Source organism: Myodes glareolus, chromosome 22, assembly GCF_982192425.1.
Source record: "Myodes glareolus chromosome 22, mMyoGla1.1, whole genome shotgun sequence".
Taxonomy (NCBI): Eukaryota; Metazoa; Chordata; class Mammalia; order Rodentia; family Cricetidae; genus Myodes; species Myodes glareolus.
This window is the reverse complement of record NC_142047.1, coordinates 18,523,935-18,547,793: the sequence shown is the minus strand read 5'-3', so window position 1 is coordinate 18,547,793 and position 23,859 is coordinate 18,523,935. Positions and strand designations below refer to the sequence as shown.

General features: G+C 41.1%; 1 long non-coding RNA gene across 2 annotated transcripts; it reads left to right on the top strand.

The window, feature by feature from the left end:
- Nucleotides 1-259: 259 nt before the first annotated feature.
- LOC146890284 (uncharacterized) lies at nt 260-23,836 on the top strand. Of its 2 annotated transcripts, none has more exons than XR_014999161.1 (5): nt 260-355; nt 12,425-12,484; nt 13,353-13,419; nt 22,799-22,856; nt 23,519-23,836. It is a non-coding gene; the product is annotated as an uncharacterized LOC146890284 (long non-coding RNA). The 2 variants fall into 2 exon arrangements; XR_014999162.2 differs by lacking the exon at nt 260-355 and adding an exon at nt 8,370-8,581.
- Nucleotides 23,837-23,859: the final 23 nt, after the last annotated feature.

The following is a 23,859-nucleotide window of genomic DNA, read 5'->3' as shown; positions in this document are numbered from 1 at the left end:
AGTTATCGCCTAATGATTGCAACTACCCTGAGAGTCAGACACCCATCTCATGGCCACTTAACATACATGGAATCAAAATTCAGAGAGACCGAAAACCTTGTCCAAAATTACCTCCAGGCCAGATTTGAATCTGCCAATATCTCTGTCAACACTAGAGTTTGTTGTTGGGAGGAGTGATGTGGGAGTCTCCTTCTATGTGCTATGATGATTAACGAATAAAGAAACTGCTTTGGACCTATAGCAAGGCAGAACTTAGGTAGGCAGGGAAAACTAAGTTGAATGCTGGGAGTAAGAAGGGCAGAGTCAAAGAGAAGCCATGGAGTTGCCAGAGTCAGAAATGCCAAAACTTAAGCCGGTAAGCCACAGCCACATGGCAATACACAGATTAATAGAAATGGATTAAATTAATATGTAAGAGTTAACCATTAGCTAGAGCTAATGGGCCAAGCAGTGATTTAATTAATACAGTTTCTATGTGATTATTTCAGGTCTAAGCTAGCTGGGCAGTCGGGATGAACAAGCAACCCCTCCTCCAACAGGAGGGAGTTTGGGTTTTGGTTTTGTTTTAGTCAAGATCTTCTTCTGGGCTAGTTTGCAACTTATAGAGACCTGCCTGTCTCTGCCCTCTGAGAATCTGGAATTAAGGGTGTGAGTTACTACATACAGCAACATAGTTCTTTAAAGGGAAATCACTCAGTAGCTGTGCAGGCAGTGCCATTGTTGTTAGGCTGTATCATGAGGAAAACCCTGTGGTCAGCACATCACATGTATTTGGTCTTTTAACCATGGTTATGAGCTAGAAAACATTTCATCTCCTTTTTATTTTTGTTGTTGGTTGTGTGGTTGTGGTGAAACATCATAGGTTTTATTGTCCTGGAGGATTGAAAATTAGTTGGCTTAGTGGGTTTAAGGATGTGACTACTCCATGATTTCAAGCTCTGCTGGACTATTATTTATGTTGAGTCTCTATAGGAATCAGTGTCTACGGGGAAAGTAAATGAAAGGTGAAGGTAAGAAAACTGTTGTTTGCTGGGAAGCGCTAGACATGGGGTTTGAATGTAAACATTCTTTCACTGCAATTCTACTCCATTCAACCTCTGCTCCAGACTAGGACCGACCACCCCTTAATAACTTGGATATGATTCCTATAAAATAAGATAAAAATGGAATGTTAGACTACTCAATATCCATCTAATATGTAGCTGCATATGATTTTAGTTCTCCCATGACATGTGATTAGATGGCATCCATTATCCTAACAAATATTAAAAAGGAGGGCGTTCAAGTCACTTACATGAAATTCCACCCTCGTGGCAAGGAAGGAGATAATTACAACTCCAGGTATTTCCAGAAGCCATGACCCTCTTAGACTCTATTCTCTTACGCTGGGTCCTGGAGGTATGAGCTGATGGGCACCTAGTCTTTGGATCCAGTATTTAAACCTTTGAAAAAGATCAATCAGTGCACAGCTGCCATTCAAGCTTCTGGACTCCACTGGTTAGTTTTCTGTCAACTCTGCACAAACAAGGGTCATCTTAGAAGAGGGCACCTCAACTGACGAATTGCCTCCTAAAGGTTGGCCTGAAGGAGAATTTGTCAGGCATTTTCTTGATTAGTGACTGACATGAGAGGGCCCAGTTCACTGTGGGCAATGCCATCCCTGGGCAGGTGGTTCAGGCTTGTGTAAGAAAGCACTCTAAGCAAACCATGGAGAGCGAGCCAGTAATAACTACCCCCTCCATAGTCTCTGCTTAGTTTCTGTGACCTTCAAGACAAATACACCACCCATCCCACTGCTTTTGGACAATGGAAAACAAAGACCAAAATTGGTACCAGGAGTGGGGTATTGCTGTGACAAACCTGACCATGATTTTCGTGGAAGATTGTTAGCGTTCAGAACTTTGGGCTGGAAAAGCCCTTAAACATTCAAAGTTTAATGAGATATTGTGGGAACTTGGAAGACAATGCCAACAGCAGTGCAGGTGATGGATTGCTGACTTGTAAAGTTTCAGAGAAAGTTTGACCATCTTATAAAGACTCTGTTTGGGCTGTTGATGTGATATTTTGAATACAAAGGAAATTTGTATTTCTGATCAGATATAGCTAAGTAATCTGCTATGACTAACAAGAGACTAGAACAACTAAAGTGAACCCTCTTCCTTATAAGGAAGTGGGATACTGCTTAGTTGTGACTGGGAAATAGGCTGTGATTAAGATGAGACCAGCATCACTGAGGTGAAATATCCTGGATACTATTTCCTCAGGGTCAGCACCAGAAGCTGTGACTCAAAGAGGACCAGAGTTGTAGCCAGACTTGGTAATGTGTTGTTTCCCAAGCTGTGTTGGTTCTGAGGACATGAGGCATCATAGAGAGAAGCTAAGGTTTTAAGGGTCTCTGGTGAACGTGCAGCCTCCATTGCAGTGGGAAACCCTAGAAATGAAGGGAAAATGGAGAGAAAGTGAGACTTAACACCATGTGGCATGGTCAGAGTCCCTGAAGAGACACTAAGAGAGTCTCTTAGTCATCCATCCCAGGTACCATAGAGACCCAGGACAGTAGACATTCCAGTACCATGGGACAACTACCAATGTGAGCAATAGGCATAGAATGGGGTAGCCTGCGTCTATGAAAATAGCTATGTGGGCAATGATGCTGGAATTGAGAAGAAAAGCTGCTAAGATCTTTGGAGCCAGAAAAATGGTCAGTGACTCCCAGATGTCTGAGCTTCTCACACTAGGCTTTTTACATGGTTGGACTTTCATTTTGCTTTGATTTGATTGTGATTCTGCCTTGGTGTAAAATTCTCTCTTGGAATAAAACGTATGTAGCCTTATTTTATTTTACAGAAACCCACAATTTAGAGTCTGATCTTTTTAAAGAGAGACTTTGGATATTTTAAAGTGGCTGAACTTGTAAAGACTGTGGGCCTTTTTAAAAGTTGGAACAGGTTTAATATTGTGATAATAATATTAATATGAGATGTGGGGGCAATCAAGAAAGGAAAGGTTATGGTTTAATAGTGGGGTGTGTGTGTGTGTGTGTGTGTATGTGTGTGTGTGTTTAGTTAACAAGGGGTTAATTGTGTGGGTTATGTTTTTTTGTCAACTTGACACAAATGAGGGTCATCTTGGAAAACAGAACGATGATTGAGAAAACATCTCAGTAATAGTTGTCTATAGGCAAGTCTTTAGGGGCATTTTCTTGGTTAATGGTAAATGTGAGAAGGCTCAGCTTAACGTGTCCAGAGCTACCCTTGGTATGTGGTACTGGGTTCTATAAGAAATGAGGCTGAGCAAGCCATGAGGAGTATGTCAGTAAGTAACATTGCTCCATGCTTCAGTTTGTACCTCCAGGTTCCTGACTGGAGTTGCCTTAACTTCCCTCAACGGTGAACTATTAGCTGAGAGTGTAGCAGAAATAAACCCTTTCCTCCGTAAGTTGCTTTTGGCCATGGTCTTTGTCACAACAATAGAACACAAACCTAAACAAACAAAGGGAAGAAATTATTTTATGCCACTGTGCACTTGGATAATCTGTTGTGGTGATGGCGCCCTCAATGGCAGATCAATTCTTTCTGGCTCCTCTATTTGACAGGACTTCTAAACCTAACATTAGTTCTTCCTGTCGGTTAGCATTCTCGAAGGTGCCTTTTGTGCTATTCAATTTCAGAGGTTTTGTGAATAATTTTCTACATGGATGGGAAATTTTCTATCTACCAAAACAACTTAGTCATTATTCAAAACCATTCCATTCAGAATTTGGGACATTTCATGCAGAATCAGAGCAAAAAATTTATCTTGCAGAATTTTTGTAAACCTAATAAGCCCATCACTAATATAAATGAGCTCATAAGAGGGGCATTGAAAGTCCCTTAAAAGACCAAACTATTTTCAAGCCATTTAGAGACACCCTGTCATTAGGTTGGTGTGCTAATTACAAATCATTCTAATTGATTCAGTAGTCTCCCAGGACTTCCATAATGTACTAAGCCAGCACTTTATTAGCCAGGCTGAGTTACTGGAGGTTCTTAAAGGAAAACAAAACTTAGTCAGTCTTCCTAAAAACAACATCAAGTTAGAAATCTCCCAAGTGCAGAGGGACCTTGTCCTCAGTCCCCTTCTCGGTGAGTGTTCATTTCAGTCTTTTGACTTCCTGGTTTAATGAGTGTGACTGTGAGACAGGAGAGAAAGTGGACTTGGCTTCTTTGCTTTCTGCCTTCATCCATCTTGTCTCTGTTTGTAGAAGGCATCCATAGTTCATTCTTGACCAGGATCAGTCCCCACTTTGTCTTTAACAATCTTGATCTCCCTGCCTTTGGACATCGTCGTGTCTTTATTCCTTGTCCATTTTGTTGACCCCACAACAGGAAATCAGCACACTATATAACAACGAATGGATCGGGGTGGGGGTGGCGCACTTGTCTCAAAATAAGACAATAAAAAGTGTGACAGGCATACAAGACTGTTGTTCAGCTGGGAGGGTGTATGTTGAGAGAGAAAACTTGCATCAAAGGTAAAGTTAGCATGCTTGGAGGTAAGGCAAAGAAGGAGAGACTCCTGCTGCTATCATTTGAAGCTGTGGGTCAACTAGGACCCAAAGTCACTTATATCCCTTGGATTTTTACTCCTATTGGTCAACATGTTCTTGTTTTTAAAATAGTCCTCTTAACCATCTCACATTATAGTTTTATTCACTTAAAAAATTGCAGTTGTGTTCCCTTAAGGAATCCCTCACGTATGAAGAAACTGCTCTCTACGGATATATGTAGAAATGCCCGTGAATGCATATCACTGTTGTTGTTAGATCAGGTCTTACTATATTACCCTGTCTACTCTTGGATGTATGGGCTCTAGGAATCACCTCCCAACTGCTAAGATCATAGACAGATGCCCCCAAGCCCTGCCTCACCACCTGTAAACTATTAAGCTTATATTCCATTTATTTCAGAACTAAAGGTTAAATATCCAGAATTCTGATATAAAATATTTATTGAGAAAAACATTTCAAGTCTCAGAATTGTCAATTCATTTAACATTTGTCCTTAGTCTCCGTCTACTCTTCCCACAATCCCTGGGAGCTGCTTTTCCATCTAGAATTAACCCTTGATCCTTGTCACATAGGGTCCCCAGTGAGTGAATAGTGGGATCTAAAGTTCTCTCAAGAACATCCCAAGCCAAGGAAATATAGAACCTGATTCTGGCTTGATGCAGGGAAAGGTGGCAGAATAATTCAATAATAAAAATCAAATACAAGGAAAGTATGTAATTCGATATAAATAAGTACTTCCTCTTCTCCCTCCCAAAATGAACTTGAACTCACAATGAGGGACTTGAACAGAGCCCACAGCGGACATCTACGGTGACAGGTGACAGTCTCTGTGAAGAGGACTGGTCTTGACCTGGATTTAAAATTGTGGTCACTTTCCGTTTCTGGATGTCAGTTCTGCCATCTGTAAGGTGTGGAGAAGAACTGTTTCTTCAGATCATAGCAGAGATGAGAGTTCCTTCTCCACTTACACACTCACACTGGGCACATCAAAACTCAAGCCCGTATTCAAGCCCAGTCTGTCTTCTAGACGGTTCTTGGGGAGCCACAATTGACAAATGTTTTTACAGTTCTGGCAAGCAAGCAAGTCTGAGGGTCCTGGCTTTAAAGGAATCAAAACTTAACACTTGTTAAAGCAGCAAGTAGAAGCTAGCCCAGACTCACCAGTGATGACGAGTAGTGTCCCTGGGTCACACCTTCTTGGATCTGCAGAAAAAGGCCCTGGAAGGGCCTGTCTAGTGTGTATCACTGGTGGCTCTGGGCCTGTGCTGAGAACCAACCACAGTCCTCCAGAGCAACCTGCTCCTGCTGGCCAGTTTGGCATATCCTCTGGATTACCTCACAAGCCAGGCATGGCCATGTTGACCACTTGCATGGTTGATTGTCTTCAAGAACACAGAGGGACTCACTCATACCCTCATTGTCATTGCTAAACTATGCGAGCATGTTTTGGTTGCCCTAAGCCTCAAGAGAACTACTGACCCACAGTCCCTATCCAAATGCTTATGAGAAACTATCAAAGAGAGAGATGGGGTGTTCTGTGCAGGGGTACACGTCTCAGGAACAGCTGTAGGACACCAATGGCAGCGAATTTCTGTCAGGGGATCATTCTGTGTCACATGCAATGATGTGCTGCGTGGATTCCATGAGAAAGTTGAAAGGGAAAGAGAGATGTGGGTAGGTATGCCCGAGACCTTGAGGATGGGTCTTGTCTCTGCATCCTTTGTACCCCTAAGCTCAACATGGCAAGAACAGCAGTTTCACAGTGAATCCCAGGAAAACATTCTACCATGCTTGCCCTAGTCCAGGAGCTTTCGTGGGTTAGCTGCAATACACACACACACACACACACACACACACACACACACAGCTTTCAACTAATCACACATGGAACTCTAAGAACATTCTATGGCAACATTGGACACGTTAGAAACCTCACATTTCTATGTGGACCCTTGAGATTTCACATTCAAACCGCTGTCTTGATCTTTGAACACACTACTACACTAGCAGTAGGCTGTATTTCGACGCAGCCTGACTGGCAAGGCTGAGTGGCAGGTTGTCCTTTGTCATGAGTTCCTCCACCTCTGGTTCTGCCCTTGGCAAGCCCTTCAGTAGGCACCCTGATCACCTGGACACTGGCATTTCCAGGAATTCCCATAATCATTTCTTCAGAATTCTTTTGCCAGGATCACCTCATGGGTTCACATGAACAAGCCAACAGGGTGGGCTAGACCAACAGGATGAAAAGTCATTACACATAAAAGAACTCCAAAGTCCACGGTTGACAGAGGGCATGGGGCATGCCCTGGATCAAAAATCTACTATCTCCTCCCCCCCAGGAACTTCGATAATCAGATTTCCCAGCCCCCAGCACGTTCTGAGAAAACTTATTCCCCAGCATGGTTCAGATGTTTCTGGCTTTGTGTGGCCATAAAGGAATTGGATTTAGCTGTGTTTGGCTTCCCGGTTCTCTTACTGACAGCACTATTTAATGGACAAACAGTTTGTTTTATTTATCTGACAGGGTTTCTTCACATTGTTTAGGGCTATCAGCCCTCCCCCGCAGATCATATTACAGCTTGTGCCGTTCCGACCCTCACCAGGGTTCACTCTAAATCAGATCCTTATCTTTGCCTCAGTGATAAATAGAGAGGCCTGGGAGCCCACAGCCAGGTTATTTATTTAGTTCCTCTGTGGGTCATGTTTTATACCGCCTGGGCTTCTTGTCAGGCCTTCGAGGATCCAGCTTAGGTTGCACTCAGGAACGAAAACCCAAGGCCCCTTAAATAACGTTAACTTAACAGCTGACGTTTTTATGAAAAAGTCTGCGCAGATGCGCGCAGGAAAGGGGACAGGGCAGACAGAGAGCTGGAGGTAGGTCTCAGCAGGCAAGCATGGGGGGCGGGGACGAGGGAGAAGCCTGTGTGAGAGCCAGCCGGAGCAAGCAGGTGTGCGGGTGGGTTTTTGAGATGGGCTGAGGGCAAAAGGAGAAGCAAGGCTTTAGATGTTAGGTTTGTTCCAAGCCAGCAAATATCTGCGTTCAGGTAGGAATGTCTCTTGGAGGAATTTGTAAAAGAAAAGAAATTGTGGGTGGGGCACAGTGCACCAAGCACGGAGGGAGCAGGTGAGGTCTTGCTTGGTGGGGATTGTACAGACAGGGAAAAGGAGAGGCAGTCTTTCTGGGGAGTCTGGGGAGTAGGCAGACAGAACCATTGGCTGGAGTGGGGGTCCAGAACCATTTGGCAGGGAGCCTTGCCCTCATCCTGGTCTTCAAATGCAAACTCTTCATGTTCATGCAGTCTGATTCCTCCACGGCACCTTCCGTGTCTCTGTGCACACACTACATGTGCTGCTTTACCAAGAGCCCGTGTTTGACAGGCAACTGTGTGGATTTGAAATTGACTCATGGCATTTCTTCCTCTTGAGTACTCCAAGGAGAGGAGGAGGAGGAGGAGGAGAAACAGTGGCCTCGCCAGTGGAGTTCAACCTTCGGGGCCTCCCTGGGATGAAGATCCCTCTCCAAAGAACTGTTCTTGGCACTTCTTCTGCCAGAATTGAAGAAGCAAGGCATGGCCCCATTTAAAGGACCCCCCACATGCTTGCCATCTGAGTAACAGTTCAGGAGACAGTTCAACCTGATTACTCTTGCAAGATATACCCCCCCCACACACACACGCACACCATTCGCTGCTCAACCTGCTAGATATCAACTGAAAATGCCAGGTGCCTTGTTGGGGAGGTGGGAGGAGCCCATTTCTGAGGCTTCCACCTGCTGGGTGAAAGGCCATGAGAACACACCAGTGCGCTATTGTTGGGTTTGAAACATGGTTTTGTGATTGGAAGGGGCCCTGTCACGGAACCAGCTTAGGAGATGTCCTAGGGGAACGGGGAAGTGGTATCCAATGCCATTGCCTGAAAACACAGAGCAGGCAAAGAGGGAAACCTGTGTGAGCTCTGACTCAGCCCCCAGGTGCTGCAGCTTGGCTTGTCTGGGAGCAAGCATGGAGGGAGGACACCTGCTGTTGGAGGAAGGTAGGTGGAAACTATCGGCACCAAGGCAGAATAGGGAAGCCACGTGAAGACAACTGGGAAGAAAGGAGACACCCCTGGTGCCCTTCATCTCTGGGAACCTCTAAAAGTGATGATGGTTCTGGATCCTGAAAGAATGAAGTCGTCAAGAAATGTTTCCACCATCTCTGTTAACTTTGTCTAATAATTCTTGCAGAGCAGAGACCTGGGGCCTGGCACTGTTCTCAGCATGTTACATGCAGGGACTCCTGTGCATCTTGATAGAGCTCCACGAACTAAGCTCCCCTATCGCATCCCTGTCTTGCGAATCTAGAATTGTGCAGGTTAAGTTAGTTACTTGAAATCACTTAGCACCCACGTGAGACTCAAACCCAGGCAACTTGGCTCAAGTCCACAGTCCTTCTCAGAGGCTCTGGCAGCAGATCGATGAAAGTGTTTGGGTTACCTTCCCAGGAGCCATGCTGCAAAGAGAGCTGTGCTGTTCTTTGCTGTATTTCTCAGGGTCTCTCTTTATGCTTTTCTCTTAATGGTTTATGATCTGCCATGGACTTTTGTCCATCTTTTTTGGTTCTCGCTTTTGCTTAGCCAGCATCCTTTCTCTGCACCTCACATCCCTGACTGCTCATCTGGGCAGGTGTGACTCCTCACATCTTGTTCTAGTACCCCCCCCCATCTCTTCCTTTTTCTGCTTCCTGATCCTTGGATACCTTGAGCCTCTATTATATCTACAGAAAACAGCATAGCCACTGCCTAGTGACTCCAGAGAGCTATCCAGTGGCCCTCCACTGGGAGAATTCATGAGTGGAATGCATGACAGCTGGGCAGCACTCTGTGCCTGCTCCCCTGGGGCCTGTTCCTGCTTGCGACAATATCCAGGCACATTGTCTCGAAAGGAGCAGCAGCCAGGAAGACACAGACTAAAGGAGCTTTCTCTGAGTCCCCAGGAGTGTTTCAGCATTAGTGTAAGTCTCTTCCAGATGCAGGGCTCTGCCCCTGACATTTAAATAAGCATTGAGTGAACATATACAGAAGAAAACTATTGGTAACAATAAAGATTGGAAATGAATAGAACAAAAAATGTGTTCTGTAATTCCAAAGCAATGTTGTCCAGCTATGGCCAAAGACAGGGAAGGGACACGAAAAACAAGCAGCATGGCATTACTTAGGGCTTTGGAATTGGGTCCTTTTAAAGTCTACTTCATCCAAATGAGAATGGCCACCTTAAGACAGCAAATATTTCATGTTTTATCTTATGCACACAGTCCAATTTTTTATATGTACATATATATAATGGGAGCTCACTCATAAAAGTAGAAGGGACCAATGGAAAGAAGGAGGGGGACAAGATAAGATAATAGGAGGTGAATGTGATTGAAGTATATTATATACCATGTATGAAGATGTCCTGATGGATTTATGATTTTGTACGATCAAATACATTCATAGAAAGAGGAAAGTACCTGCTGGCGAGCATTGCTATGCACATGTGAGTGCATGCGTGAAGAATAACAATATGGAGGCAGATTGGACTACCCTCCAAGAGAACACTGAGCTAAGATAGCCACCCTGACCTGCTCTTCAAAAGTAGGTGATCTCTGGCTAAATAGTCCTCGTGATTGCCCAAGCCCTGACCTGAGAATTGCAAGAGTTGTCAACATCAGCATGATACACTCGCTATAACCAGATAAGCCCTTTGGGCTCAAGATAAGCACCCCGTGATGGTGTATGGCATTTGGTATTTAGCAGCAGCTGAGTCAACATTGCAACATGTTATAAACATATTAGAACGCTTATGATAGAAGAAAGACAAACTCATTTTTTAAAAAATCAAAAAACAAACCTATTACAGTCAGTGTAGTGATGTGAATCACATTCACGGTGAAGTAATAGCCCATGAGCAGTTTCAGTGTGCAGCATGGACATTGTTAAATGCTTGGCACAATGCCCACACTGCTCAGGAATTATGGGTACTCAACAATATTCGGAAGCTGACTGATCTTATGAGTAAACATTTGGGAATATGATTTAATTTAATATTTAATTGTGTTTGTACATAATTAACTTATGTGTCTTCCTCTAAGTAGTGAAAAGGTAGAGGGCTACCTTACCTGAGGAAGATCTTGAGGTGCAGATAAGGTGTGAGACTCTTTGATTTGAGAAGAACTCTCAGGAAATGCCCATAAGGAAGAGAGGTGTCCTGTTTTTCACATGGACAACTGTACTCAATGTCCACATGGGAAACCTCATTACAAGTTGGATCATATAAGAAGCAAAGAAACCAGACTATGAACTAGCTCTTGCCTTGCAGATGTTGAATGTCCAGCCCTAACTGTCTGTTTTAGCCTCTGTCACCAGAGGGATAACACCAGTAAGGAATCCTGAGCAGGAGGGGTGACCGCCATGGTGAGGTCAGTGGAGCACCACCAAGGTTATCAATTAGTTAGCCTGTATCTCTGGACCAAAAATGCCTCTGTGTTGTTGCCTAATATGGAACCTCATCTTGGAATGCCATCATGTCTCTGTGTTAACCCAAAGTCATCCTCAATAGTAGAACCTACACCATAGTCAACAACCAATAGTCTTTGAATAAGAAGTCTGTCATTCAAATGTCACTCCCTTCAAGGAACACCCTGCGTTTTCCCCTACTGGTCCCAGCACATTTTGGACTATCATTGTAGTCCCTAGTTCTTCATTTCTTCTTGTTAAGATGGAGACCATGCTCTTAACCTTCACTTGGCTCAGCAGTAAAATTCTACTCAACATAAAGTATGAGCTCTAGTTGTCTTTGACATCGTCAGAAAGGGCAAGTCTAATTTTCAGGAAGCCTTTTGCTTCCTGTTTATGTGTTTATGTGTCTGAGCACAGTAGCCAGCCTCCCCTTCAACAGTAGCAAAGCCAGTCCTGATTCGTGCGACATCTCTGTTTATGTATGCCAGTTCTGACCTTAGGTTGGGACGAGGGCTCTTATCTCTTGTACCCTTCTCAAACTCTTACTAAAACCAGGCAGAGATATTAAGTTAACAGATCAATATTAATAGAAACCCTTTCACAATCCATGGCGTTTGTGCTTTCATGGGTACTGACCCTACTAAAATTGACCTCAGAATAACCTATAAGCAGATAAAGACACAAACTACCAATAGGGAGAATCGGCAGATACCACAAACGGGAGTATCTATTCTGGTGGCAGTAAAGACGTCCACTTTGTGCCTACATAACTTATAATGATGGTGGGTTTATAGACTATCAGCTCTGGAGGCTGAGAAGACCAACACCAAGCCCTTACCACATCATCCCATGGCAGAACTTGTGACCTGCCTAAATGCTGGGAGTACAGCCATCTACAGACAACCCCTGCTAAGTCTCAGCTTTCAGCACTGTTACAATGGCAAGAGCATTTCAACAAGGATTTTGAAGGAGAAAAAATAATCTGTAACAAAAAAGAATGGAACATAGAAATATCATACTTGTATTCCTTCAATCTGAGGGGTAGGTTGCTTTAAATGCCCAGACTATTTCTCCTTATAATAGACAATGGCATCAAATAACAGGTCCTTCATATGCCCCAGCCATACTCAGCCCTAAGCAATGGCTTCTAACTGCAATTAGAATGAATATAATCTCCCGAGGTTGTCTTGAACTCATGGTCTCTACCTTCCTCTCCAGGCACATCTAAGAATACCAGTTCATTGCGTCTCCCCACCACTGCCACAGCCCTTTCTGATTCTAGAGTGTAAGGGGCTGCATCCCAACACAAGACCTGTGGCCACCAGCCTGCTCTGTTCTGAAGCACAGGGTTGTCTTATACCTGTTCCCTAGAACTCACCTCCATCATATCTTCCTTAGAAAGAACTTCTCAAGCTGCCCGCTGAGGTCAAGCCCTCGCCTACATTCATCAGAACTCCCGTGAGTTGCATTTACACCTTTATAGATTTACTTGATCAACTCAAAACGCTTCGGTAGAATGTTAGCCCTGCCGAGCCTGAACCTACACTGCTTAAACCTTGCTTAACTTAGTACAGGCCTTGAGTAAAGGTTTCTTGGATAAATTATGCAATTCAAATGAGCCTTGAGTAAAGGTTTCTTGAATGAATTACACAACTTAATGAATCATAAGATTCAAACCTAGGTGGATTGAGTCACAGAGGCCCCTCTGTAACTACGTGACTTCTTCAATGAGTCGCTGTAGATTCTCCTACAGGGACCAGGCTTGGCCCCCTTTCCATGCCTTATTTGAACGTCTGCAGCTCAGGATAAATGGAAGGTCTATCACCATGTTTTCTTCTCTGCAGTCTCAAATCCTGTATAATGCCACAAAAAAAAATACACAAATACCACCCCTTCTCCAGCCCTCACATATAACAGAGACGCTACTGCTGTATGTACAAAGCCAACTGCCCAAACTGACAGCATTAGCAAGCATCTTTAAGCATACAGAAAGACTGGATTAACTTGCTTGTCCTTGTGAAGACATTAATATTGTTCTGTCACCGAGAAGCTGAAACCCCCAATAAATCTCCATTTACAGGCAAATTTGTAGATGCTAAGTGTAGTCATAATAATAGAGTTGTAATTCTTATTGAGCATGCTCAGAGTGGTGGAATATTTATGGCATCCCGTTCAGTGTTACACACTAGGGGACACAAATTACAAACTCTTAGAGTTTGGAGGAAAGTTTATAAAAAAGGGTGACAATAGAAATAAAATCTAATTTGGGGGAATTATGGTGGAAAATTACTCAACTAATTAGAAATCATTTTTATTCACTTCACAGATGGTCCAGACAGACTGAAGAGAAAAGATGGATGACTTTCTTGAAAATGCAGCTAATGGATTCTCAGGTACATACCCATTGCCAGTTACTCCAGAGTTAGATGGAATAAGAAATGTCACATCTATATCATGAACAGGAAAAAAAAAAATCTCACCAACCCTTATCAACAAACTTCTCTTTCACCTGTGCATCTGTAGTTCGGTCCAGCTCAGATGTTTTGAATTTAGCCAGATTGAACTCAGGGGACAAATCATCTTCAGGTGTGCTTCACATCTTTGTGGCCAACCGATCCCCACAGCACATTCTTCCCGCGACAGTAGCAAAAGTCACAACCTAAACACTGTGGTATACTCTCGCACCCTGACCTGTCGCTCTCTGATGTCCAGGAGGCCAACGTCAATCACATGATCAAATCTTAGCTCAAGAGACAGGAAGTGGACTCCACCATGATGCGGACAACACAAAGGTCTAGATCTAACAGATCATGAGGGAACATCCAAATCCATCCGACTGCTCTTACAAAATAACATAAGCTGACTGGCTTATGCACAGTAGAAATCCGTTTCCCGTAATTGTCCATGTTCCCGCCCACATACAGCTCTGTTTCCATGAACTCATTTGGTAAAGGGGACTGGGCGGTGGGTGGGAGGCTCAGGTCCTTCAACAGCAGCACACCTGTTATTCAGGAACGCTGTCTCTGTGACATCATCACCTCCCAAATGTCTTCATTCCTAATGCCATTACCTTGGGAATGGGATTTCAAAACAGGAATTTCGAGTTTGTCGCGTGCATTCAGACCATTTCATGGAGAATGATTTTACAACCAAAAATTAAATCTACTGTAGAAGGCCAGAATTGATACACACTTTGTTTTGTTTTGTTTTTTCTAGATACACACGGGTGAGGTGAGATTTATAGCCATTTTATCTATCCAGTTCTGATAATACTGGCAATTTCTTTTGGGGAAACTTCTTTTCCTTCTATATAACAAAAGTGAGGCCCATCTTAACCTCTGTTTTTATGGAAAAACAAACCCAAAACATAAAGCCTGAGACCCATCAAAGTTAGTCACACTTTTGTCTGTTAAGGTTAGCTCAGAGGTCATCATGTGACCTAGCACATGCCAATGAGAAAGAAGTCTGGGACTTTAACTGTAACTGGACAGGCACAGCCCACTATAGTTTGGTGACATCTCTGTGGCACACTAAAGACAGGAGGCCTTTCTTTTTAAGATAGGATGAGTCTCCTTCATGCTGGGTCCTGCCGAAGTCCCTCTGTCACTGAATGAGTTCTTATAATCTTAGCTCTGGAACTCAGAAAGCTGGGTAATCATCTCGAAAGCCTCACTATTGTCATAGCAACATAGTTAAATTATAATGTTCTAAAAAGTTTTAATGCCACCATTTAAATAGAAGCCGGAAATGTTTTTTTTTAACTGCATTAAGGACCAAACCAAAAAAAAAAGAGAGAGAGATTCCAAGAAAAGTAAATTAAATGCATAAGTGCTAACATTATTTGTGCTAGAAAAACAAACATTGCATGCCAGATAATAAGAAATATGAGTAGGTTGATAAAAAGATTGGGTATTTTTCTGTAATTGACTTTCCTGCTGTTCCAATTAATGGTGAATTTATTATGGATTCTGCAGGGTACTTGGAACAGTGAGTCTTCTGTCTTGAAACCTCAGGGCAGATAAACATTTTAGGTGATTAAAAAAAACACACACACACACATTTAGAAAATGATGTTCTGGGAGCCTGCGGGAAGCGATCCGTGCCATTCTTCACAAGTTCATTATGGAAGATGAATAAATGTCGAATTAACTTTGCTTCCTCTCATAAATGGCGGGAACAGAGACGATGAACGTACACAGCAAGGCGTGACTTGTCCTCCCTCAGTCCGGGTGGCTTATGACAAAGGAGGCTCCCAGCAAACCTCTAGGAGTTGCTGGAGTCGTATCCACCCTGAGCATCTGTTGTGTGAAGGACAGAGATGGGAGGGAGAAGGAAAAGAATGGCCGTGAGGATGCTCTCCACTTGCCCCCAGGACTTCCTAATTCTATATCCTCCTGTACAATCTGGAAAACCCGAGTCTTCAAAACTCAGGCACATAGAACTGCCTGCTTGATGGACACTCCTCCAGCTCACCTGCTACCTGTCACCTGTCACTGTTGGCTGTGACTGTCGTCTCATTCCTCGGCAGTAAATCAGCCCATCAGCCAGAAGCTGAAAACTGACTCATGCTTCTGAGACCCAACCATCTAGACTAAGGGAGCAGGGCTACTCCTCTCTGAAGTAGGCCCAGGAAGGCAGGTCTCGTCACAGGAGGGGAGAGGGAGCAGGTGACAACTTCTCAGCTGCAGCCTGCTTCAGTCAAGAAAATCCGCCTCACTTCTGCAAAGCACATCCGAAGACTTCAAGTCACCCAGCTAAAAATATACAGGGGTGGGAGGGATTGGAATTCAGTCTGCTGCATTTACTTTCATATGCATCCTTGCAATTGTGTATTTATTTAATTCGTTATATACTATAGAACAAATAGGTCAATAAATATTTACTAGAGAACAAAATAAGTGTGGGACCCAAGGAATGCAGAAGCAGAAGACATGTGAAATAGATCCCTGTCACATGACAAAAGTGAACTGGCTAAACAAATAAAATAATCGGGTACTGTATTGTAAATGAATTAATGAGATGGGAGGGGAAGAGACAAATTTGGAGAGCGAGTAGTCAGGGAAGCCGAGGCCCCATTTCATCTGTGTACCTGACTCACATAAGCAACCAGACCTGGGAAGTGCTAATGTGCACAGGCTATTGTATGCTAGTTAAAGCAGGAAGCCATGAGGCAATGGATAATGTGTCTAGCTTCAGATGGAAGATTCTAGGTGTTAATGTCAACGCTAGCAGATATTGATTAAGCCTAAAGAATAAAAAATATTAAAAGTTGCTGGGCAGTGGTAACACATGCCTTTAATCCCAACACTCAGGAGGCAGAGACAAACAGATGTCTGTGAGTTCGAGGCCAGCCTGGTCTACAGATCAAGTTCCAGGACAGGCTCCAAAGCTACAGAGAAACCCTGTCTTGAAAAAACCTAAAAAACAAATTAAAATAAAATAAAAGTCCTCTTCATTATCTGGTGCTTTATACCTACAATGTATTTGTGTTTTCCCAACTTTTCATGTCAGTTCAACCTCAAAGAGCATCTTGGAAATATGCTGGGTATAAATTAGACATCAAGACACCTGCTTTGATAACACTAAATACCTGAAAGAAGGGTGTTCCCAAAGCATATGACCTGAATGTGGCTTGGCTCTATCAAATGATGTTTAATCCACAGTGTAATAATATTTCAATGGGGACCATCCCTGGTAGTCTTGTGGTTAGGATTCAGTGCTCTCACCACCACGGACAGTTCGATTCCCAATCAAGGAAGCCTCTCTTCTTCCTCTTGCCAAGCAGTAGTGTCACGTACCTTTAATCCCAGCACTGGGGAGGCAGAGGCAGGCAGACCTGGATCAAGTTCAAGGCCAGCCGGGTCTATAGAGCAATTTCCAGGACAACCAGAGCTACACAGAGAGACCCTGTCTGAAATAAATAAATAGATAGATATTGCAGTGGGACTTTAAAGAGAGATAATTGGCTCTTAGGGACCCAATCCTCGGGGGTGGATTAATGTAGATATTCAAAAATGGGTTAGTTCCTCCAAATGAAAGTTGTTCAAGAAAAAAAGAACTTATTTCCAATATGGAGATCTCTCTCTCCTCTGCCATACAACACATTTTTATGGTGTTTTCACACAGCAGGAGGTCTCTGTTAGATACAAGCACAATGTTGTTTGAATCCTCCAACCACCACAATCTTGAGGTAGATGAACCACTTTATCTATTACTCAATATCAGGTATTCAATTATTGCACACACATATACACACAAGCACCAAACACACAATGAATCAAGACTCAGAAGTATTAAATTTATTGTCAAGGAGAAAAGAAAAGCAAGAAAATGAAGCATGGAAAAGAGATAGTAACTGTAGGTGGCTAATATGTCTAAAACAGATGTGTTAAACACATCATGTGTGTTGGGACAAGTTACCCTCCCACACAAAGCATTATGAGAGAACAATACCGAGTGAAGAAAATGTGGGTGGTACATGTCCTGGATGGTCTTATCAAAATTTAATATCACATTTTATGGGGTTTTAAAATCATAACATAGTGTAGGTTTCTTTCTATTAAGGTCAGAAAAATGTAGTAGCAGAGCTGACATTCTTTGGGAGACTGTGGGCGACATAAAAACACTGTAATTGCATATACTTCCATCCCTCCTTGCTTTCACTCATTCTCTCTCTCTCTCTCTCTCTCTCTCTCTCTCTCTCTCTCTCTCTCTCTCTCCTTTCCTCTTCCTCCTCTATATAGTCTCAAGGATCCATCCCAGGGCCTCATAAATGCTAGAAAAGCATCCCATCACTAAGTTACAGGCCCAACCTAAATGAATAAATAATGAATAAAATAGAAAGAAATGCAAGTCTTTGGAAGAAGAGGATCAGAGAAGTAAAATAATGGATTTGAAATCAGCTGATTCTAGATTGTAGCCCTGTACCTCATTTTCTGGATAGTGAAGTTTCTCTCCACTGAGAATGTTAACTGGGGAGTGACAACAAATTATGTTCGAGGTTGAATATTCATTTTTTCCATTTTTTGTGAGCCAAAATTTTTATTTATTAATTTCATGCACTTGAAGTACCGAAGAAGGATGCTAAAAAGAAATCCCATACTAGCTCAGAATTGAGTATAATAAAGGGTTATTTACTTAGGGGTAGACTCACAGATCACAATCCTCTGCACAAATGGGGAACAGGAACCGAATCATACCGCTAGAAGAGAGGCCAAACCTACACATTATATTGGCATATATAGTATAAGAGTCCATGACCAAGTGGGAGGATGACTTAAAGGCTATTGGCTGTGGGAATTTCTATAGCACCTCCCCCTTTTGTTTAAATAAGAGTGTTTTAAGGCTAATACAAAATTATATACAATAAGAACAAATATCAGGTATAAAAATAAGAATTGCAACCAGTATAAACAATATCAAGCAAGAAACATGTGATAAATGTACTGATAATTATCCTATCCTAATGAGTTTAAGTCTTGTATTATAAATAACTTAGCCAAATCATGAGAAGAAAGTAACTACAACTATCTAGTCTTCAACCCCAATGAAGACCTGAGACTGGAAATATTATTACTTGAGTAAGCAGGATGTGCAATCAAGCAACTTCCAAAATGTGCAACAATTGAGAGAGACAACTGGCTACCTGGGCAATCACCCAAAGTCTCATTTGCAACATTGAAGCAACCAACTGTGGCTAAGGCCTAACTGACAGACCATTTTCAGAGGCAGGAGATTTTTCAAAACCGTCTTAGCCTGTCTTGGCAAGATTTGCCAGTCTTTTTTCTTGTATCCTGCTTGTCCTGTCCGGACATTGTGTATTTTTTCAGTGGTCGATGCATGAGCAGTTCCTTGCCCAAAGGCCAGTTTTGCCAAGAAGAAAACAAACTTTAAGTGGAGTACCTTTGGTGATCAACATTCTCTCGAGAATAGATCAGAGCTGCCAGGAGCAATCCTGTCTCATGTCAACAGAACCCTAACTTATTTATATGCCATATTCTACAGCTCTTTGAAGTGATTGAAGATTACCTATCTACGCAGAATACAATCTCTAGGTATCTAAAGAACCTGATTAGTGTATCTATAAGTATGATAAACATGAATGACTATTGATATAATTCTTAATACCTATTTAACTTAAAGACTAAGACTTCATATTAGAATATTAAATGATCTTTAAACAACTGTGCAACAAATGAGGACAATGACCCCAAAATGTAAACAATGTATAAATGTCTTGATCAGAGGTAGAAATGTACATTGCAATAATAAAATTTTATCAATATATAAATTGTCTTAAGCAAGTATGCATATAATATGACAAAATAACTTTGCCTAGGTATACAAATATTAAAGACAAAAATAGGAACATATTCAATATAATTTAAGTTTGTATCAATATACAAGAATTCAAACCAATATAAATTGCATATTAATAATAGCTCACAAGTATTCACCTATTACTCACTATTATTATTAGTGTGAATAAGCTCACAATAATCTATTATCCCATCCAATTTTCCTTTTTTTTCAAAAAGATCCCTGAGCTTACATAATTTCCCCCAATCCCCAACCCTAAAACAATTGTAATCAACTCCTAAATGATGTTTCTAACTCTAGGACAAGCTTTGTTGGGAGAGGGGATGTTGTCTTCTAGAATTACTTCCAGCTGTCATAGGGGCAATGTTCTTTCTATGGAATCCCATGAAAGTAATGTGATAGTTAAGTTCCAAGATTACTGTCTGGTATAATTGCAAATAGTATCTGAGTATTTGGTAGGGTTTTTGTGAGGTTCCTATTTGGAGTTCTGGCCAGAATGTTGTTAAAAAAAAAAAAGTACACCATTTCAGCTAACCAACTTGGAACCATCTTGGGCAGCTGCTACCCAAAACAGCTTATAGTAGTGCTATCCACATCATGATGTCATATTAACCAGGTGGAGTTGTTGTTGTGGGGCCCCATCTTCTTCCTGGAAACTTCAAAGATTACTGCAGGAAAATTCATTGTTCATTGAGGAAAACTTAAACTTTATTTTTACAGACATATATTCAATGAAAGGTACATTTTGTCTCGAGAGAGACAAAAATATGTATGAAGAAAAGTATTTTTTTAATTCCTTTTTTCTTTCTGTCACATACCATGGCTCCTGACATGAGACAGAAATTCTTAATTTTTATTTTCACAACATGCTTGAATTTAGAGAAGGACATAAGGTTTGATCACCTGTCCTCATAAGTCATATTCCTTTTTCTTGATAATCCTTATTGGATAATTATTTTTCCTGCTGTCAGCATCCAAACATCCAGGGTCTCTTGAATTTTTGAAGATGTGTATTTTCCTGTAAAGACAAGAGAAGAATCCTGCCCCAACCTTATATAATTTCCTTACCACCTGCATGGTTGTCACCTCTATGGATGAGCTTCCATTTCTCTTTCTCAAGAGATTTCTCTTTTTCAAATTGAATCTTTATTAATTTTGATGGTATCCATAACTTTTCTTCTCCTGCTGAAACAAGAGCAAAACCCCTTCCCCAACATAGCACATCTTCTGGCTTCCAATGTGAGGCCAAAACATCCTTGAAATACACTGACTGATATAATTCAGAAGACTTTTCTATTTTTCAATGCCTCTCTGCTGCTGTTATCCCTTTCTCATTAGCGTTAAGAAAATTCAAGGTCAATAAATCATTATGTAATTTATTTCTGGGGATATTTTCTATCCCTTTCTGTTTTGTTTAACATATCCTTTCTATTTCAATTTGATCTTTCTATAACTCCATGACCTGTGGGATTGTTTGGTATACCTATAATATGCTTTATATTATAATAAACAAAAAACTGTTTCATTTTCTTAGAGACATATGCTGGACCACTATCTATCCTTATTTGTGCAGGTATACCCATGATGACTATAACTTCTAATAAATGTGTGATTACTGAATCAGCCTTTTCCAAGCTCAAAGCAGTTACCCACTGAAAACATGAATAAGTGCCAATGGTGTGGTGTACATATTTTAATTTTCCAAATTCTGCAAAGTGGAACACATCCATCTGCCAGATTTCATTCCTTGAGTACCCTTTGGGTTACTCCCTGCAGGTAGCAGTGTTTGGCTATAGAAAGAGCAAGTAGGACATTTCTTTATAATCTCCTTAGCTTGTTGCCATGTAATAGAAAAATCTTTCTTTAAACCATTGCAATTGACATGATGTTTTTAATGAAATTCTGAAACCTTCAACACACTTCCAATCAGTAATTGATCAATTTCTGCATTAGCTTGTACTAGAAAATTTGGCAGACCTGTATGGGATCAGATGTGTGTTATGTATATGGGACAGAGCCTATTCATGATTATATGTTGAACTTGTATGAATAATGAAGTCAATTCTGTATCATCTGATATAAATTCAGTGGTTTTAATATGCAAGACAATTCTTTCTGCATATTGTAAATCAGTAACTGTATTAAGATGTTCTTTAAAATCCCTTAGCACCATGAGAATGGCATTTAATTCTGCCTTTTGGACAGAATTATAAGGGCTTTGTTCCACCTTACTTAAATCTTCTGATTTGTAACCTACTTTTTCTGATTTATTTGCATCAGTCTAGAATGTACTGGCTTCAGTTATTGGTGTATCCTGTAAAATGCAGGGAAGAATCCAAGTAATTCCCTTTATATGGTTAATTCTATCACCTTTGTGATAATTGCTATTAATCTTTCCTAAAAAAAATATTAGCACAAGCTCTTTGCCAAGGTTCATTATCTTCCCATAATTTTTTTTAATTTCATCAGAAGTAAAAGGCACTATAATCTCTGTTGGGTCCATACTTGCAAGTTGACAAAGTCTCAATTTTTCTTTTATAATTAATTCAGAGACTTTTTCTACATAATTTTTTAAGCTTTCACTTGGTTTATGTAGTAAAAAGATCCATTCTAAGATAATATCTTCCCTTACTATTAAAATTATTGTAGAAAAAATTCTGGAAAGCAATATGACTAAAATGCAATTAAGATTTGGATTCACCCTATCTACATGTGCCTCCTGTAATTTTTCTTCAAGAACAATCAATCCCTTTTCCACTTCAGCTATTAATTCTCTGGGACTACTTAAGTTTTTGTTACCATCTAAGGTTTTGTTTAAATGAACTATTAGATCAGGTGTTATCCCAACAGCTGGTTGTAGACAGGAAATGTCTCCTATCAATCTTTGAAAGCCATTAAGAGTCTGCAATGAATCTCTCCTAATTTGTGCCATTTGTGTTCTAATTTTCTGTAAACCTATTTTATAACTTAGGTAGTTGACAGAATATTCTCTCTGTATTTTGGGGGGGAGTAACTTGTAATCCCCATTTTTGCAAAACTTTCTTTACTTCTTCAAACATTCTTTATAAAGTATCTATGGTTGAATCAGATAGCAAAATGTCATCCATATAATGGTAAATTATATATTTAGGAAATTTTTTACTTATTATTTCCAATGGCTAACTTACAAAGTATTAGCATAGGATGGGGCTATTGAGCATTCCCTGTGGAAGGATGGTCCATTGGCATCCCTAGTGGGCTGAGAATTAGTATAAGTAGGCACTGTGAAGGCAAATTTTTCTCTGTCTTTTTCTTGTAAAGGTATAGTGAAGAAACAATCGTTTAAATCAATAACTGTAAGAGGCCATCCTTTTGGTAATAGAGAAGGCAGAGGAATTCCAGATTGTAGAGGGCCCATAGGTTGAATTACCTTGTTGACAGCTCTTAGATCTGTCACCATTTTCCATTTACCAGATTTCTTTTTAACAACAAATACAGAAGAATTCCAAGAGCTGGTTGATTCTTCAATATGGCAAGCATCTAGTTGCTCCTGTACCAGCTGTTCTAAAGCTTGCAGTTTGTCTTCCGTCAACAGCCATTGTTTAACCCATATTGTTTTCTCAGTTAACCATTTTAAAAGTAGGACTGTTGGTACTGCTAAAGATTTGCTAGTTGCTTTGTGTTCTTGTACAGCCTGAATGGCTGGTGACCTTTGTGTATAGTACCTTATAATAGCCTTCCCAAAATTATGGGTTTCTGGGATTTCAGGAATGTTAATCTAAGTGTTCCATTGCTGCAGCAGGTCATGACCCCATAAATTCACTGCAATATTAGCCACATATGGCCTCAGCCTTCCTCTCTGTCCTTCTGGCCCTATGCATTCAATCCATCTCATGCTTTCTTTCACTTCAGAAAGGGTTCCAATTCCTAATAATTGAACATGTGCCAATTTGGATGCCAAGATTCTGGAGTAATGTTATTCATTTCTGCACCTGTGTCTATCAAACCCACAATTACAATGCCATTTATATACACTTTTAGCTTTGTCTTTGATCATTTATAGAAGTCTGCCAGAATATATGTTTCCTATTTCCTATTGAAATTTTTGATTTATGCTCCATGTTTATTCCATCATCAAAAACAGTATGGATTTTTTGTTTTTGTTTTTTGTTTGTTTGTTTGTTTATTTTACAGAAGGCTCTAGATTTTTAATTTTCCTGGTGGGATATGTCCTCCACAAGGACCGGAAATGACTGGACCACTTTTGACATGGGAGCCTGCAAGAGGCCCACAAAGGAGTTTCCCAGTGGTATTGGGTTGCCTTGTCTGTCTTTTGTTGATCTGCATTCATTGGTTCAATGTTGGCCTTTACCAAACCTTCTCCATATACCTGAAGGCTGAGTCTTCCCATTATTGCCATTCTCAGAGGAGACATTATTCCTTGAAATTCCTTGTCTACAATCCTTTCTCAGGTGTTCTATTCTACCACAATTAAAACATTTGGTATTTTGATGTCTCCTCATGCCTTTGGAAAT